This window comes from Taudactylus pleione, unplaced genomic scaffold (assembly GCF_031769625.1).
Source record: "Taudactylus pleione unplaced genomic scaffold, aTauple2 ptg000906l, whole genome shotgun sequence".
In the NCBI taxonomy this organism is placed as follows: domain Eukaryota; kingdom Metazoa; phylum Chordata; class Amphibia; order Anura; family Myobatrachidae; genus Taudactylus; species Taudactylus pleione.
In genome coordinates this window covers 580,885-600,383 of record NW_028285307.1, presented here as the reverse complement: position 1 = coordinate 600,383, position 19,499 = coordinate 580,885, and the positions used below count along the sequence as shown (strand labels likewise).

The following is a 19,499-nucleotide window of genomic DNA, read 5'->3' as shown; positions in this document are numbered from 1 at the left end:
GTCCCAATCAAATATTGCAACAGGGCCGGGTTGATTGGGCTCCGTGTGATGCCTGTGTTAGGACGCTCTCTTGCCCACCCTTTTAATGTCTTGGTTAGTATGAATTATTTAGCAAGATCTGCCAAACATGCAACTTGAAAAAAAATAACACTGAAGACATAGCCGCCTTGGAACTACCCCCTTCACGACAGCTCCAGACAAACTTTGCCATACAAACATCAACCATTTTACCTCACCTGTTCTTGACAGTTAAACGCTGCCAATTATACAAAACTGCTGTGTAGGTCTTTAAGGTACTAGGTGCCAATTACTTCAGAGTGAGGCCCTTGATGCTAGTGCGATGATCCGCCAGGCATGGAAGGAGAATATTAAACCATGTAAACAAGCGGGAGGCATGAGGGAATGAACCCTGTACCACTAAATATGATTTAAGAAGTCCGCTCTCTTGTTTGCAATGCCCAAAGCATACCGTGCCCTAAACTCAATTTTCCTTACACACCAATCAGTGTCAAATGCCTTAACAGCCTTAAAGCCAGATCTAAGTCCATCCCTGATTTGTGCCGGCCTATACCACGGCCTATTCCACACCTAAATTATCGCCAAAACAGGATTCGCTTATTGCATAGCTTGCTAACCCACAGCTCAACAGCCACTACAATTTTGGAAAATCTCTAGAAGAAGGATGGTTAGGCTCTGAACCCCACAAGAATCCAGCCAAGTCTCCATGTACCAAAACTTAAGGAACCGGACACATCTGTAAGCAGTTGAAGTTTGGAATTGGCTAGGGATGCCGGGGGCCGTATCTGTACGCCGTTGAATTTGTGCATAAAAACCAACCACGCTTGCAGATCTTCACTCAGCTCCAGAGAGATGCAGATGAGGTAATGAGGCTTCCTAACCCCGGATGTGGCTCTCTCTAGCCGTCCACTGAAAATCCGACCCCTAGTTATGACTCTAAATGCAAAACTGAGGAGAGACCCAAAAGCAACTGCAACTGTATTAGTGAAACCTTTTTAGCCAAAACGAACGCTTCTAGCAAATCCCCCAGAATGCCACACCTTCTCCATAGGTAAGCTACATAACCCTATCAAAGTATCGATTTATTTACCCAAATTAGATATGCGAACCACCGGGGCTCCCAAACAAGACCAGCAAAGAAAAACGTAAATCCTCACAAAATTGTGTATCTACTTACCCTCATAATAGAAAATCATCCAGGTAGTGGGACACACCAGTATGCCCTATATCCGCCAGGATGCACCACTGCAAAAAATAACTAAAACACTTGAAGAAAGTACACAAAATGGAACAGCCCCTTGGCAGCCATCTGTCTACGTAATAGAGCCCTGCTACTTTAAATCCCATACAGTATATTTAAAGGACTGAGGGTGAATGGACTGGAGCCGGAAAGCAGAGCCAATGTCCGTCTTAGCTAGTAGAGCCCTCTCCCAGAAACCATGTACTATTTCTAGGGCATGTTTTAAAGATTGACAAATGATGCAGCGATCTGATTGATATAATGGTGGTTGCCCAACCCTTCCATTTGGGTATAAGAGACGCTGTATCAACCCAAATTTACCCGGTTCCTTCTATGACGCTCCCTTAAAGGCGGTATACATAAACCCTCCAAAAGGGGGGAAGCAAAAGGGGCCGCACATGCACCCCAACCTGACTTTTGGCTCCACTTTACACCTAACGACTTCTGGATGGTCACACGCTGATTTCAGATTCCTCTTAGAAAACCCGGATTACTCCCGTGTGAAAGGTAAACAAAAAACCCATGCCAAAACCTTGCAAACAAAAAGGCTGCTTATTCCCCAAGGGGATAATGACCTAAACAGCTCCTCAAAATCCCCCCAAACTAATCATTGATGGTGCTTTTCTGAACACCTCCACGCTGCTCGTTGCATTATTCTTCACCAACTGCCCCTGCACCACAGACAAGCCTGCCCTCCTTGGCTGGGTGACTGCTCCTGCATGCAGATATGTCTGTATCCACAGCTTGTCTGTCATGACACTGCATGTTATTAACTGCGTAGCACTACCCAACTGATGCCCGTAGATCTGGGGCAGGCCAGAAAGGGCTGCTTCCGACCAGCTGAGGAATCCAAAGGCATGGTAGGCAGTTGATCGACTAAAAGCCAAACCTCCATTTCCTTGAAACCTAATTGAAACACAACCTGTCCCCTCTGCTCTGCCCTAAATGTGCCATCATATTGCGGCCCAGCAGTAACTTCAGATGATGAGTGCATGCATGTATTTAGCACATTCATGCACACCCCAGGCCTGGACTCAAGGTAACACTCCACGAAAACACACATACCGGCTGCCCAATTCGGGTAAGAATGGCGGGCTTCCTCCGCCACTGCCCCAGCTGACTTAGCCTGATCTAAAGCCTTTTTAGCATAGGCCGTAATTGCAAACACATCCACAAATTTACCCTTTCTTGATTTTCTCCCCAACTTTAGATCAAAAACTCCTAAGGATGGTCATATTCGTGCAGTGAACCTTATCCCCCGCTGCATTCGGCACCTTAGTTGTGGGAACTGTGCTAGACCTCATAGGGCTCCCCTGCTTCCCCTTAATTTTGTGTGCTAAGTAACGCATGAGCTTGTGCGGCCTTTCGGTTGAACTGTAAGAATCGTTAGAATCAGCGTATGTGTAATGTGTGCTGCGTGATGGAGCAACACCGTACTCACAGGATCCTGATGCTGAAGAAGCAGGCACTGCCTCCTGTGTGTGCCCACCACAACTTGGCTCGACATCATCATCGTACCATTCGTCCACAGGACCTCGACAACATGCTTGGAACACTCCGAAACTGTGACCTGGGGGCTTGAATCAATAAGCGGTGAGTCCAATGTAACAGCAGCTCTTTCCGCTGGAGGAGGGCAGGGGATGCTGTGGGCGGCAGTGGTACGGGGGCAGGTGCTGTGGGAACAGGGGGAAGGAAGGGTAAGTAGAGTTGCAGCACGTGGGTAGTTTGGGAATATGCAGCTGCGGGGGAATGTGGGTGAGGAAGAGGCAGCCGCTGTGCTTGGTAGTAAGGTGCAAACTCCTGGAAAAGGGGGTGAGGGCCTGGGATTGTGGTGGAGGGGACGTACTGAAACAGAGTGGGAGGCGGAGGATGGTGGTACAGGATGGGGGTGATTGATAAGGGGTGTTAAATTGTAATGGGAGTGTGTATGGGGGCCCGGTGGCATGGAAATAAGGGGACCAACCGGGCTGCTGCGCAATTCAAGGAATGAAATGGGAATGAAACAAGAGAAAGACAGAGAAACTGCAATGTCTATGACACTTAGCCAGCCTGGTTGAATAAACTGGAAAGTGGAAGATGGCTACTCTCACCAGGCTATTTATATGGGACCTCTAAGCGCTCCCCAAAATCCTACAATAGGCTTATACTCCTCAAGTGACTAATAACTAACCACACCCACCTCCAGGTTTTAACACTTAACTTACCTAACAAAATTACATAACAGACAGGGTGCTTATCTATCCTCAAACTTATTCAAGTATTCGGATGCATGAACAAATGGCCTGGATGCTAATGGTGAACACTTTCAGCACTTGCTATGACTTCCTCAGGTTTCTCATAGACCAAGGAATGTCTGTGTCACATTTCACTAAATAACGTCAATTACTTTAAAAGTTATAAGAAATCTTTGGTTCCAATAGCAAATTAAAGACCCTGTACTATATAAAATAATATATACTTTCAGTTCAGTGGGAGTTGTAAAATCACAATAAAAGGTCCAATATATACCATGGTGGGAAACAACCGTTAAAATGATTTGTATTGATTGGCAATATATAGTATAAAACACATACTGTTTGTACTATGCATATTGCCCACATAAGAATTGTCCTTATATTCCTTGAGTGAGAGATAAAAAACAAAAAATACAAAAAAACACTGGGGTTGAGATGTTTTTCAGGTGCTACAGTACCTATTATAGTCCTCAGTATGCAGTCGGGAAGCCAGCTGATCTAATCCCGACCACCGGAATCCCGACTGTCATATCCCAGCAAGGGTCTAAAGACAGGTGTTGATATACCCCAATGGTACAGAGTCACTACAGGGGCATCTAAGTACCCTAATCCTCCCCTCCCTCACAGCAGCTCAGCACAAATCTTGTGCAGGACTGCAGTGCGAGACTGCTTGCGACTGCTACAGCTGCCGGAGCAGTTTCCTATGGCTGTGGGGGGGATCGATCACACTGATCGCGCCCCCTACACTTAGTGCCGGGCTGGGGGGTTACAGTGCCCCCTTCCTAATACGCAGCACCACTATGCAGTGCTGCAAAAGTTACTTTTTAGATTTTTTGTCAAGGGGGCGTGGCCATGCCTCCCACGATTAGGCCACACTCTGGCCAGGCTCTCTACGGCCCTGCATATATGTTACTGCATATTAGAAAGAAACTTTAGTGTTGTGGATGTCTATAAATAGAAATTTTTACAGAATACATTTGTTACAAATTTATTGAGGGCTAAATACATTATTGCAATGTGCTGCAAAGTACTAATTTTGCAAAAGTTGAGGGTGGTGCAGGGATTAGTATAAACATTAGAGAAGTTATAAAAATTGTTGTTAGAAGGGGCATTTTCAGTGTCCCAACCCTAAACTATGAGTATACATTATTTTGTGCAGTGCAGTTACATACACTAAGCCAAGGTTGTTCAACCTTTAAGGCAGTGTTGGCCACATTAAAAAATTCAAGGAAGCCGAGGGCCACTAAGCTATACTGCGGTATTTAGACTCTGCCCCCTTCTCAAACAATTATGACCCATAACAGCCCCCTCCTACAATTTTAGTTATGTCCCATAACTGCCCCCTCTGCAGTGCCCTTAGTAGTCCCCCATATAGAGTACAGTGCCCCTAGTAGTGGACCTCCTTAAGAAGGCCCCCAGTAGTGATCCCCTCTATGCAGTGCCCCATATACAGTGTCCCCAGTAGTGGTCCCTCTTATGCAGGTCACCAGTAATGATCCCCCAATGCCGTGCCCCTTATACAGTGCTCCCAGTAGTAGTCCCCTTATGCAGGCCCCCAGTATGATCCCGCTTATGCAGTGCCCCTTATACAGTGCCCCCTGTAGTGTGGTCCTCCCTATTCAGTGCCCCCAGTAGTGGTCCCCTCTATGCAGTGTCCCTAATATAGTGCTCCCAGTAGTAGTCCCCCCTATGCAGTGCCTCTTATATAGTGCTCCCAGTAGTAGTCCCCCCTATGCAGTGCCGCCAGTAGTGCACCCCACCTATGCAGTGCCCCCAGTAGTGCCCTTTATATAGTGCTGCCAGTAGTAGTCCCCCCTATGCAGTGCTCCCAGAAGTGGTCCCCCGATGCAGTGCCCCCAGTAGTAGCCCTCCCAGTAGTGCCCCAAGTAGTAGTCCACACTGATACAGTGCCCCCAATAGTGGTCTTCCCCAGTAGTGCCCCAAGTAGTAGTCCCCCATGATGCAGTGCCCCCAGTAGTGGTCCCCCCTATGCAGTGCCATTATATAGTGCTCCCAGTAGTAGTCCCCCCTATGCAGTGCCCCCAGTAGTGGACCCCACCTATGCAGTGCCCCCAGTAGTGCCCTTTATATAGTGCTGCCAGTAGCAGTCCCCCCTATGCAGTGCTCCCAGAAGTGGTCCCCAGATGCAGTGCCCCCAGTAGTAGCCCTCCCAGTAGTGCCCCAAGTAGTAGTCCACACCAATACAGTCCTCCCAGTAGTGGTCTTCCACAGTAGTGGTCTTCCCCAGTAGTAGTCCCCCATGATGCAGTGCCCCCAGAAGTGGTCCCCTGCAGCAATGAATTCAAGACACACACGTAAATAAAAAGAAAGTAAAAACACTTACCTAAATCCTCGCTCCGGCTCTTGCTCCCACCACTGTCTGCTCCTCCCTCCTCCTGGGCCACCCCGCTTTGCATTATGGGAGAGACATCATGACATCTTTCCCATCACCCACTGTGGGAGCCAGAAGATAGAGCTTATGGGTGAGCTCAAGCCCGGTTCCTGCAGTGGGTGCAGCAGCCAGTGAGAGCCGGTCTGACTCTCATTGGCTGGCTGCCAAAACAAACACACTGCTGCCGGCGCCGGCGGTAGTGTGCTTGTTTCTCTGTGTAGTGCAGACTGCACTCACTGCAGCCTGCACTACAGTAACCATCGATGGGCCATGGGGAATGGCTCCGTGGGCCACCGGTTTTAGACCCCTGCACTAAGCCAAGCTCCTCAGTAACCCACCCAAGAGTCCCAACTCCACTTCCCCTGAGTCCAGGCCCCAATCCAAGTGTACCCATGCCATATTGATAACTTTGATTTGCCCTCCTGCCATGGAGATTTTAATTTTCAGATTCTCCAATAATTGCCAGGGAGGGATGAACTCCAGTAGGACCAGGGTGAGGATGCCCCAGAGTCTCTCAATCCTTGCAGTTCCTGCCTATTGACTTTAACAGGCTGTAGGTGGGCCTTCATGTTATGCGGGGTAGCTTTCCGAAGAACTGCTACCACCTCCATTTGATATGCTACTTCTTCTGTCTCTGGCTCATCAGGAACGCAGTTCCCCTCCCCACCACCAAATGTTGTTTCCTGGCACACAGCTACCCTAGGCACAGCTGGTTGGGCACCCAGAAATGGTCCTCTTAAACATGGAAAGTCTCATTGCACATGCCCTACCTGGCGAAAGTTGAAGCACCACCAAGGCTTGGCAAGTTCTGGGCACCACTCCCTTGCATTGGCCATTTGTGGAGCTGTGGTGTGTAGTTGTGCCGGGCCCTGGGTTGCCAGGCAGGGATTCTGCTCTTGTTGGGGCTGTTGGGGGGCTGACCTCTCTGCCAAGTTGTCTCCTCTCTACTGGGTCCTGTTAGCTGTGAACGCATTGGCTAGGTGTGCTGCTTTCTCCGGAGTGTTGGGGTTCCGATCCGCCACCCTCTCTCTAATTTCTGGGGGCATCTTGTTAAGCAGCCTTTTCAGGATAATACAATTTTTAACCTCCGCTACAGTAAGTGCCCTCATTCCAGCCAGCCAACTGTCACAGTTCTGCCGCAACAGGTTATTAAACTCTGTAAATGAGGAATCCCCTTTCCGTGACATCAACTGTAACTTGTTGTGGAACAATTCAGCAGTCACCGCATATCTGGCAAGCCCTGGAAGGCTTTGTCGCACTGATTCCCTGACCCACGATTGGCTACGGTACGCCATCCTCATCCTCCTCCTCCTCTTTATGATCTTGGTCCCACTGGGCTAGTTTTGCTATTAATATTTCCCTGGTGTCCTGCACATAAAACTCAATCTGTTTTGTTTGGCAGAGATCCTGCAGTTTGCCCTTCTTGAGGTATCGGAAGCATAGTGGTGCTGGATCCATGCCCTGCTGTATTTTATGACTTTATGCTCAAAAGCTGGTGTCTGAATGATCCCACTGTGACTGCCGCCAAATGTGAGCATACAGGGTTCTCTCAATCACCCAGACACCAAGCAGATGAAACCAAAGTGATGGTTTATTTTTCCACTGCACACAGCAACAGATAATATGTCAGGACAAGCGGTAAATACAGTGAACAGGCAATAAACAGGTAGCAGTCCAGACAGAGGCAGTCCCAGTAGAGTGTAACGTCCCAGAACAATTCCACGAAATAGCTAGAGACCCTCAGTCCCCACAGGAGAATCCATTACCAAATCCACACAGCTGCAATAGCATCTGAGTCCACCCCAGCATTTAATGGATCCCACATAGTAGAAACTATCACCAATAACACAGCAATGATAGAGTATAAGTCCACCCCAGCATTTCCAGGATCCCACATGGTAGAAACTATCACAAATTACACAGCAGTGATAGAGTATTCATCCACACAGTTTCCAAATGTATACGTCCACACAGAACATCAGATGATGCGTTCCACTATGCACCTTGGCAGAAATTCCCTTCTTAGCCAAGTTCAGTGACTAACATGCAGAGCTGCCTTCGGAGACTTCTTTTGTAAGCTTCCAATTTCCCTTGGTCTTTGTGACACCCAGGGGATTTGCACCATTCCCTGATTGGTGTGAGTCCTTCTAACTTCCTCCTACTGTACCTCTCCCAGATATTACTTCCCTGGTGAACACCTGCTGGGTTGGCTCCGTGTAGTCTGCCAGACTCCGGTGATTGACAAAGAGAGGCAGATGGAAGGTGGTGTAGGTCCTGAGTTTCCCCTGCAGAGGTGGAAATTCGCCCAAAGGGCTTTTGTTCTGTGAGGTGTTACCTTGCTCCAGTGGTTATGAATAAAACAGACATATGGACAAGGCTAAACATCAAGGCTTACAAGTATTAAAAATAAAATTTCCTTACATTATTACAATATATAATATACCTGCTACTGCAAAAGTATAAGTCCTGTGAATGAACACACATACACTAGCAAACAGATAGCGGAACACAAAGGGCTAAAAATTTAATTTATCTCTGAAGGGAATGAGATGCTGCAAATACATGTTTAACACAAATCTCATGTCATCACAGTATATTTTAAAGATATGACAATGTCAGTGTAAATACTGTATGATTGTTATTTACAGGCTCTGAAGACCAAGTTACTTCTCTTGAATCAACGTTTATCACAGCATTTCTACAGAATGGTGACTCTACTGAGATTCCACAGCGAGAGCTTCTGGTGACCGGCACCTCACCTATCACCACCGTTTCTATCACTGTTACCAAATCTAATTTTAGTAAAGTTGTGACAGTTGGAAAAGGGGAAACTGTAATAATTCCTATCACAATATCTTCAGAGCTGAAAGGAACAGAGACATCTCAACAAACTGTGGTGATTACAGCTGATGCAGATGTCACTGTGATGTCTCGTAACTATAGAAACAATAGAGGTGATGTGAGTTTAATTAACCCTGTTCATCAGCTTGGACAAAAATATTATATTATTACCCCTCAGAAGGGACCAGAAAGTCAATACAAAGAATTCCTTGTGGTTTCATATAAAAATAAAACAACTGTTGACATCTATCTAAAGGGCTCTGTAAATTTTAATGGGAAGAAGTACTTTAAAGGACAAAAGATGACTGTGATCCTTGAGTCATTCCAAGCTATCCAAATTCAGAGTAAAGATGACCTCTCAGGCACTAAGGTAATATCTAGTCAACCTGTTGCTGTCATAGCTGGGCACACATGTGCTGAAAGTAACATAGGTTGTTCCCATGTCTATGAGCAGCTCAAACCTGTTGAAAGTTGGGGGAGCTCATTCTTTATCCCAGGATTGTCCTTCCAGCCTAACTATGACAATGTCCTAATTATGGCTTCTGAAAACACTTCCATTCAGTACAAATCTGGTAAAGAAACAGTGAAGAGAGATGTGGGAGCTGGAGAACTGCTTCAGATTCAAGTCTCGCAGTTTTCTCCAATGTCCATACAGAGCTCAAGTGGAATTCAAGTTTTGGTCAATGGGAATAATGGGACAATTAATAATATGTGTTTTGCTACATCCCTAACTCTTGTGCTGGATATTGATGCATTTGCCCGTATATTTGACATGATTATAGAGATGTTTGATACTAACTTGGATGTTATTATAACCAAGACATCGAGTGTTCCTGGAATTACTATTGATGGGAAGTCACCAGTAGACATTGAGTGGAAAACAATCCCTGGATCTGAATACTCCTGGGCAGAGTATAACCTTGGCAGTGGTATCAGCTCTCATACTGTCCAGCACCCTACAGATCCCTTTGCAGTTCTCATCAATGGCTACTCAAGGAAGAAGGCCTATGGAACCATTGTATCTGGTAAAAGTTAATTAAATGTCTTTTGTTGTCCTAATTCGAACACAATTTGTTTATTTCAGGGAAATATATGTTGATAACCTATAGCTGATCAATAGAACTGATAATTACTGTATTGAAACTATCTAGGAGCTTTACCCCTACAGGGATTTTTTTTATTGATAAAGTTTGACTATATAATTTATAAGATCATTGCAAAATTAAATACATATGTTGTTATAGCACATGCTACATCTAGGAACATTCAAATCTCAATTACAGTAGAGCACCTACTCATAATTGCCTATGCCCAGAAATGGATTTACTATATAACTTTTAGAAAAAAAAAACAATGCCAGCTGACTCATAAAGACCTGAAAAGCAGAATTGATATTTAGGACAACATTTACTAAGCGGCGGGTTCTAAACCCTGATGGTTTGGTGGCTGTTTTGCTATCCACAAATTTGCTAATGCCAAAACCACTGTCATAACACATTTTAGAATAGAATAGAACAGGGCTGTCATTTAGAAACTGCCACCAAATCCCCGGGTTTTAGAACTTGCCTCTTAGTAAATTTTGCCCTTAATGAGCAATTATAATCAAAGCAATTAAATCCACAAAGTTAAAATGTAACACAATTTTTTTAAATGAAGGTACTGTATTATACAAAGCTGGATTCAGGCCCTGGGGGGCCTGGGCACTTAAGACAGGGCGGCCGTGAACATCAAAAGCATTATTTTATAGGGCCTGATTCTGAGATGCACATTAATGCAATCGCAGCTGCAAAAATATGCTAATGGTTGCAAAGCTTACCTGAGCATAAGGACGCCCACTGCTGCCGCCTCATATGTGTATGATGGTGCTAATGTTTGTAAATATCATTAGCGTTGATGGACACCTGATCCTTCATGAGCATCTTAAACTGCTCCAGCTTGGGCAATGTGTACTGTAGCCACTGCAACACATTTTAATGGTTATTCTAGCTAAGTCCTTCTTGACCAATTACAGTGGATAAAGAAAGCTGAGCAGCTGGCAGAGGACCTCAGAGCACAGACTCAGGACATAGATTAGATGGATTAGTGAGCACTTTAATCCACTGGTCACATAAACAGGCAAAAGTGTCTCATATGCAGGGGCGTAGAGAGCGCTGCCAGGTTCCGGTAAAGAGGGGGGCATGGTCTAATCGTGGGAGATGTGGCCATGCCCCCTTGATAAAAACTAAAATAAAACATGTTTTTGTGCTGTGAGCCCCTCAGCCCAATGCAAAGCCAAGGGGGGGAGCAATCAGTGTGATCACTCCCCCCTCAGGCATACGAGATTGCTGTGGCTGCCAAAATCAATCTCACACTGCAGCTCAGCACACCCTGTGTGCTGGTCTGCTGCGAGGGAGGGAGGAGGGAGGAAAGGAGGAAGGAAAGAGGGGCCAGCGCCGGACCCAGGCCCCCGCCGGGCTTCCCTTGAAGCCCGGGCAAATTGAACCCGCTCCCCAACCTCTTGGCGCCTCTGCTCATATGAGACAGGGTAAGAGAGGGAGAGATAGAGAGAGGGGGAAGATAGAGAGAAGGGAGAGATAGAGGCCCTCATTCAGAGGCGCTCGCAAAATGCGAGCGCTCATTCTGAATGTGGGCGGTCGCTTGTATTTTGAAGTGCTGCCTCCTGGTCGCAAGCTAAGCTGTGGGTTACCACCTCAGCTTTAGCGACTGACCAGGTTGATGGTCATGATGGTCAAGATCATCGTGACCATCAGGGCTTGCGAGAAGACCCTAAGGTTGGGTCTCAGCAACTACAAGCCCCAGGGAACTTCCTGCTCTGATCGAGCAGGAAGCTCCCCACTGACATCACTGCTGATGGTGCAGCCACCCACAAAATGGCAGGCATTCCTTAAAGAACACCTCTGTTTGTGAAATCACCCCCCCGCCATGCCTACAAAACGGGGCAAGCTGTCGATCAGCTCCGGAGCGAGATAATTTCTCGCTTCGGGGCTTGCGCTCGCGCAGTGCAGCTGCTGCACATGCGCAGGGCCTAAACATCGACCCACTTGCGAATGAGGTCCAGAGAGAGAAGGGGAAAAGGAGAGGAACAGGAGACACTGGATAAGAGAATGACAGATATTAAAACGGGGGTAAAGGGAGAAAAAGACGGGAAAAAGAAAGCTCTGCACAACAGCTACAGGTTCCTGTGCAGATCATATATGTTATACATTTTACATGCTCGTGACAATGCAAATGACAAATCTAAAATACTACTTTTAATATATAGGAATTAAATAAATTGCTCATAATGAGATCCTACAATGAGAAGTTCTAATGATAATTATAATCGCTGTTTGCAATTATATAGATAAATCTGATGAATGAATTATATGACTATACATTTAAATGTTCTTTTGAAGACTGTAAAAAAAATTAAACTGCAGGAGGTTAAGATTCAGTAAAGTTAATTTATCTGGTACAAAAATTTGATATTGTTATGAACTGTTACAACACTTTTAGGTCAGTATTAAAGTAACATATTATATTTGTCACATAATAATAAATATATTTATGTTAAAAGTAGGCGGAATTCTTTCCAAAACTGGTGCAATATCAGGGCCTCTTGAAAATGCATTTGGTGAGTATCTTCTATAGAAAATATAGTATAGTATAATATTACAGTAACCAATAATAGAAAAGATTTTGTTAAAGGTAATCTTAATATTACAATGTTACAGGTTGAGGCGTGAATTTAAAGTTCTCTTTTTATTATTGTGCTTCCATTTATATATACGATATATGTGAAAAAAAACCATTGTATTGTGCTAAAAATACTATAGGACTATTCCCAAGTAGATTTTCTTTCAGTAACCTGTAATACAGTAAAGGAATTCCCACAAGTCTAGCTCCCAGGATGGAAATGAAGAGGGTGCACCTAGGCACAAAAACAACAGCTCTCTAATAAATGGGTGAGAGGGGCTAAGGTATTGGAATATTATATTTAATTGAGCAAGACAAGTTATACAGGGTGTTTCACTCGCTACTGGCCCCAAAGTTGTCTTATAACTTTTAAAGCATCCAGGCCAGCTGTTGTCACATGTGTGAAATGAAGACCAGCTGTTGTCACATGTGTGAAGTGAAAGCCAGCTGTTGACACATGTGTGAAGTGAAGGCCAGCTGTTGTCACATGTGTGAAGGCCAGCTGTTGTCACATGTGGGAAGTGAAGGCCAGCTGTTGTCACATGTGGGAAGTGAAGGCCAGCTGTTGTCACAAGTGTGAAGTGAAGGCCAGCTGTTGTCACATGTGGGAAGTGAAGGCCAGCTGTTGTCACATGTGTAAAGTGAAAGCCAGCTGTTGACACATGTGTGAAGTGAAGGCCAGCTGTTGTTACATGTGTGAAGGCCAGCTGTTGTCACATGTGGGAAGTGAAGGCCAGCTGTTGTCACACGTGTGAAGTGAAGGCCAGCTGTTGTCACATGTGGGAAGTGAAGGCCAGCTGTTGTCACATGTGTGAAGTGAAGGCCAGCTGTTGTCACATGTGTGAAGTGAAAGCCAGCTGTTGTCACATGTGTGAAGTGAAAACCAGCTGTTGTCACATGTGTGAAGTGAAGGCCAGCTGTTGTCACATGTGTGAAGTGAAAACCAGCTTTTGTCACATGTGTGAAGTGAAAGCCAGTTGTTCACCACATTAGTCAGCAGCACAGTTCAAAATTCAGATAGGGGAGCCACACCAACTGCCAGTGAGGATACCAGTGAGGGTGGCAGTTGGTGTGACTCCCCTATTGAATTTTGAACTGTGCTGCTAACTAGGGTGGTGAACAACTGGCCTTGATGCAAATGGCGAACACTTTCAGCACTTGCTATGACTTCCTCAGGTTTCTCATAGACCAAGGTATGTCTGTGTCACATTTTACGAAATAATGTCAATTACTTTAAAAGTTATTAGAAAAACTAGCGAATGAAACACCCTATAGTATATAAAAAATAATATATATATATTCAGTCCAGTGCGAGTTGTAAAACAATAGGTATTACACAATAGAAAATCACAATAAAAAGGTCAAATATATACCATGGTGGGAAACAACCATTAAAATGATTTGTATTAATGATTTGTATTAATGGTAAAATATATAGTATAAAACGCATACTGTTTGTACTATGCATATTGCCCGCATAAGAATTGTCCTTATGTTCCTTGAGTGAGAAATAAAAAAGAAAAAACACTGGGGTTGAGATGTCATTCAGGCGCTACAGTACCTATTATATTCCTCTTGTGGATAATGAGAGTCTTAGTATTTTGGCAAAAATTAGTTGTGGCCGATGCATGCACCCTCTACCTTTCCTGTATGTATCTGAAGATGATGTTATGCTGGGAAGGCAGGGGCTGCTGTTTGGAAAGGAATTAGTATGAGATGCCTGTGGTTAAATAGCCACTGGTTCAAATACCTACACTGGAAGCCCGAATGGTACAGATTCCTGACAGGGGCAGGTAAGTACCCTAACCCTCCCCTCTCCCTCCCTAACCCTAACCCTCCCTTAGTAGTGCCTAACCCTAACCTACTCCCGGTGGTGCCTAACCTCCCTTCCTGCACCCTAGACCTAACCCTCCCGGGGAGGTGCCTGACCCTAACCTTCCACCCGGTGGTGCCTAACCCTAACCCCCCTTTCCCAGAGCCTAATCCTAAACCTTCCCGGCGGTGTGTGTAACCCTACTATCCCCCTGGGATGCCTAATCCTATCCCCCATCCCCGGAAAACCATGCATACTTACCGCCATCCTGATGGTCATAATTCTGGCGGTCGGGATTCCAACGCCGGTATCCTGATGCCCTTCGGGATATGAGCAACGGCATTATGTCAGGTGGTGGGTATACAACGTCGGTATTTCGACTGCCGGCATCCTGTACATCGGCATATGAACTGTATCCCATTCAGAAACGCAGCCTGGAAGTTCTAAGTCTGAATGGGGTTTTGTGAAATATAGCCAGCGGTCTCCTGCTGCCACTGAGTGCAACAGCTGTGCTGGATAAATAGAAGTGTACTGTTTTAGGCAGCTTCTCCAGGTCTGTCCTACAATCCATCTGTATTTGTTCTTCTCCTGGGCTTAGAATCTCACTGGCTGAGCTCCTGTCAGCTAGACTGTAACTTCCTCGCTCTGTGTTACTGTCTCATCCAACTAGGTTTGTTCAGCCAATAAGGCACAAATTCCTCTGGGATGTGTAGCAGTGCCTTCTTACATACCCTACTATATTCTGTACAGTAATTGGCAAACAGGGTATTTGTACATATATGTTATATTAGAAATAAACTTGAGTGTTGTGGATGCCTCTAAACAGAAATTCTTACAGGACACATTTATTGAGGGCTAAAAACATTATTGCAATGTGCTGCAAAGTGGTAATTTTGCAAAAGGTGTAAATCATCTGTTATTCTAAAGGAGAGAGGGGAGCAGGGATGATTCACAGGGAAGAAATCTGCAATTTGATTTAAGATTTAGCATAACTATTGGGAGTGTGGGTATAATAGTAGTAAACTGGTAGTGGTGAATGATACAAATATAAAGATTAGAGAAATTATAAAAATTGGTGTTAGATGGGGGATTTTTGGTGCCCCAACCCCATCCTATGGGTCTACACTAATTTATGCAGTACAGATACATACACTAAGCCAAACTCCTCAGTAATGTTACTGCACACTGGTGTTTTGATACAATCATTCTGCCTCCATGTCTCCCAGCCCCCACTAACAGTTAGTTAAAGAAGAGGACTGGTGAGCATGTGTTCTCCTCCTATCAGTCCTATACATGACTGGGATTGATCCCTACCACTTTTATGCTATACTGTATGTATACTGTAGATGAATACTATATGTCTTTAGCTTTGAACTGGTTAAAAAGAACAAATGAACACGTTCTTCTAACCATGGCCCTGTCTGAGCTCTGACATTTACCAACTGTGTCAGTGATGTTACTGCTAGAGAAATACAATCATTACATACAGTCGCCACATGTACAGTCTCCACACACTTCTGTTATTTCCTGTCTATACTGTACTTATCACATACAGTACCACTATGGGCGCAGAGAGGGAAGGGTAGTGGGTACTAATTCCATGGCCCAGGCTTTGTGGAGGGGCCTGCTCCATGCCCAGGTCAGCTTCTAAGGGGCCATTGTCCCCTTTTGCAGTGCTACAAATGTCCCCTGTGCAGCCGCCAGCTCCTCCCACTGTGTGCCCGTTGACGCTGCCAATGAGGTCATTAGGATGCAAAGTGGCACAGGGATTTTTAACCTTTCTGTTGAGGAGACATGGTCATGCCTCCACAGGATTTGGCCACACTCCGTCTCAGTACCTGGGCCCAAGGAAGCTCTCGGCAGCTCTGCATTCCACCACATAAAAACTATTAAACATAAAATCACGTATTTACAAAACTAAAATATATAGCCATATGGAAGGGATTCACAGGACACATAAAAGAAAAAAAACACTGTAGAAGAGAAAATGCGAGAGAGGGAGGAGGAAACAGAGAGACAGGAGGTAAGAAAGAAAAAGAGGTATATTTACTAAAAGTCGATTTTAATCAATTTTGATCGATTTAATACCAATAGAAATCACTTAACATCAATGTTGTATTTCTGAGGCTAAATCACACATTTACTAATACTTAAAAAAAACTAAAATTGTCTGTTAGTCAATATGTGATTTAGCCCCCGAAACACAAACAACGATGCTAATATATTTTTATCAATAATACATCAACCTTTAGTAAATATACCCCTTAGAGCCAGATAGAGAGATAGAAAGAAAGAGAGAGAGAGAGAGAGAGAGAGAGAGAGAGAGAGAGAGAGAGAGAGAGAGAGAGAGAGAGGAGAAAACCCATGCAGTGCCAAGGACAACAAAATAATATTAGCAGCCCAGACCATACATGTCCTATATCCTGCATCAGCAATTGGTTTGTATTACTCTATGTGCCACACATATGTTCCTGTGTGACTCTATAGAGTGAGGGCACTGAGCTAAGTAACACTTACATAGATAATGTATATTCTATCTCATATCTATCTAACTGTCTATCTATCTATCTATCTATCTATCTATCTATCTATCTATCTATCTACTGTATGTATTTATCTTATGTCTATCTATCTATCTATCTATCTATCTATCTATCTATCTCATATCTATCTATCTCATATCTATCTGTCTCACATCTATCTATCTATCTATCTATCTATCTATCTATCTATCTATCTATATCATATCTATCTATCTATATCATATCTGTCTATCTCATATCTATCTATCTATCTATCTATCTATCTATCTATCTATCTATCTATCTATCTATCTATCTATCTATCTATCTATCTATCTATCTATCTATATCATATCTGTCTATCTCATATCTATCTATCAATCTATTGCATATCTATCTATCTATCTATCTATCTATCTATCTATCTATCTATCTATCTATCTTTAAAATATGACACTCTGTAACAAATATGTTTATTGTACATGCTAGTGATGTTTCATATCCTTTATCAAGCTATTATGGCTTTATAGCTACCATTAGAAACTTTGCTAGTTTACACACTATACACTACATGCTTGTTTTATTGTAACTATTCCTGAGTACAATATTTTTTGCATATTCTTAATAATACAACAAAATTCTATGTTCTCCTCTGAAGCTTTGGTAAGTTGAGCTAATTTCACAACTGAATTAACCTGGAGACCTTAAACTACTAACTGTGGTTCACGTGCCAAATGATGGTTTCCCTGTTACTTGTAAATGTTTTACAAAGTAATAAATCAACTGATAAAAGACAAAAAAAATCTTTGTTATACAGAGAAAGTAATAATTGTCATTAACTGACTCAATTTATATGTTGGTATATTTTTGAAGAGATGACAATGTCAGTGTATATACTGTATGATTGTTATTTACAGGCTCTGAAGACCAAGATACATCTCTTGAATCAATGTTTATCACAGCATTTCTACAGAATGGTGACTCTACCGAGACTCCACAGCGAGAGCTTCTGGTCACCGGCACCTCACCTAAAACCACCATTTCCATTACTGTTTGCAAATCTAATTTTAATAAAGTTGTGACAGTTGGAAAGGGGGAAACTGTAATAATTCCTATCACATTATCTACGGAGCTGAAAGGGACAGAGACATCTCCACAGACTGTGGTGATTACAGCTGATGCCGATGTGAGTGTGATGTCTCGTAATTATAGAAACAATAGTGGTGATGTGAGTTTAATTTACCCTGTACATGAGCTTGGAAATGAATATCATATAATTACCCCTCAGAAGGGACCAGAAAATCAATACAAAGAATTCCTTGTAGTTTCATGTGAAGAACAAACACCTGTTGACATCTATCTAAAGGGCTCTGTAACTTTTAATGGGAAGAAGTACTTTAAAGGACAGAAGATGACAGTGATCCTTGAGCCATTCCAAGTTATCCAAATTCAGAGTAAAGATGATCTCTCGGGCACTAAGGTAATATCTAGTCATCCTGTTGCTGTCATAGCTGGGCATACGTGTGCTGAAAGTAACATAGGGTGTTCCCATGTCTATGAGCAGCTCAGACCTGTTGAAAGTTGGGGAACCTCATTCTTTATCCCAGGATTGTCCTTCCAGCCTAACTATGACAATGTCCTAATTATGGCTTCTGAAAACACTTCCATTCAGTACAAATCTGGTAAAGAAACAATGAAGAGAGATGTTGGAGCTGGAGAACTGCTTCAGATTCAAGTCTCTCAGTTTTCTCCAATGTCCATACAGAGCTCAAGTGGAATTCAAGTTTTGGTCAATGGGAATAATGGGACAATTAATAACATGTGTTTTGCTACATCCCTAACTCTTGTGCTGGATATTGATGCATTTGGCCGTGTATTTGACATGATTATAGAGATGTTTGATACTAACTTGGATGTTATTATAACCAAGACATCGAGTGTTCCTGGAATTACTATTGATGGGAAATCACCAATAGACATTGAGTGGAAAACAATCCCTGGATCTGAATACTCCTGGGCAGAATATAACCTTGGCAGTGGTATCAGCTCTCATACTGTCCAGCACCCGACAGATCCCTTTGCACTTTTCATCATTGGCTACTCAAGGAAGATGGCCTATGGAACCATTGTACCCGGTAAAAGTTAATAAAATGTCTTTTGTTGTCTTATAACAAATACAATTTCTTTCAGTTTAGGATCTGTAGCTTATCTATAATTGATCAACAGAATAGGTCATGTTTTACATTTTCAAGGAGCTGAGAATATTATTTTGATTTAATATGACTTATTCATTCCACCAGCCAACAACTACAGATTATACAGATGTGACCTCTTGCATCCTTGCCACTCAGGCTGCAAACATGGCCACGTATTGCACTTTGCGATTTGGCGTGACTGTGTGTGCCATGCTACGCCATGCCGTGCGCTGCTTTCGCATCATGCAATCTAGTGGGTCGCAGGTGCGAACGCAGCATGCATACCCATTTGTGGGTGCGCAACTTGAGTCATACCTGGTGTGATTTGCCAAGATGGCAAAGACGCAAGTGGACATACCTGTACAATGATTGATAAAAGGGCATAAAGTAAATGGAAGTACAGTATAGTGGTATGTATATAATATATATCAGATGTGTATGCCTCCTATTTAATACCTACTAGCAGTCACTCTCTGCAAATATTCTAAGAGGCAGATTCAATCACATTTTCCAGTTATTACTATAAGCAGATTCTCCTCGCGCCTCCACAGAATTTGACCTGTACTACT

At 43.7% G+C, this 19,499-nt stretch overlaps 2 pseudogenes; both read left to right on the top strand.

The window, feature by feature from the left end:
- The first annotated feature begins 2,678 nt into the window (after positions 1 to 2,678).
- LOC148473846 (peptidylaminoacyl-L/D-isomerase pseudogene) lies at positions 2,679 to 9,761 on the top strand (annotated as a pseudogene).
- A 7,923-nt stretch (positions 9,762 to 17,684) lies between these two features.
- LOC148473845 (peptidylaminoacyl-L/D-isomerase pseudogene) lies at positions 17,685 to 18,881 on the top strand (annotated as a pseudogene).
- The last annotated feature ends 618 nt before the right edge of the window (positions 18,882 to 19,499 follow it).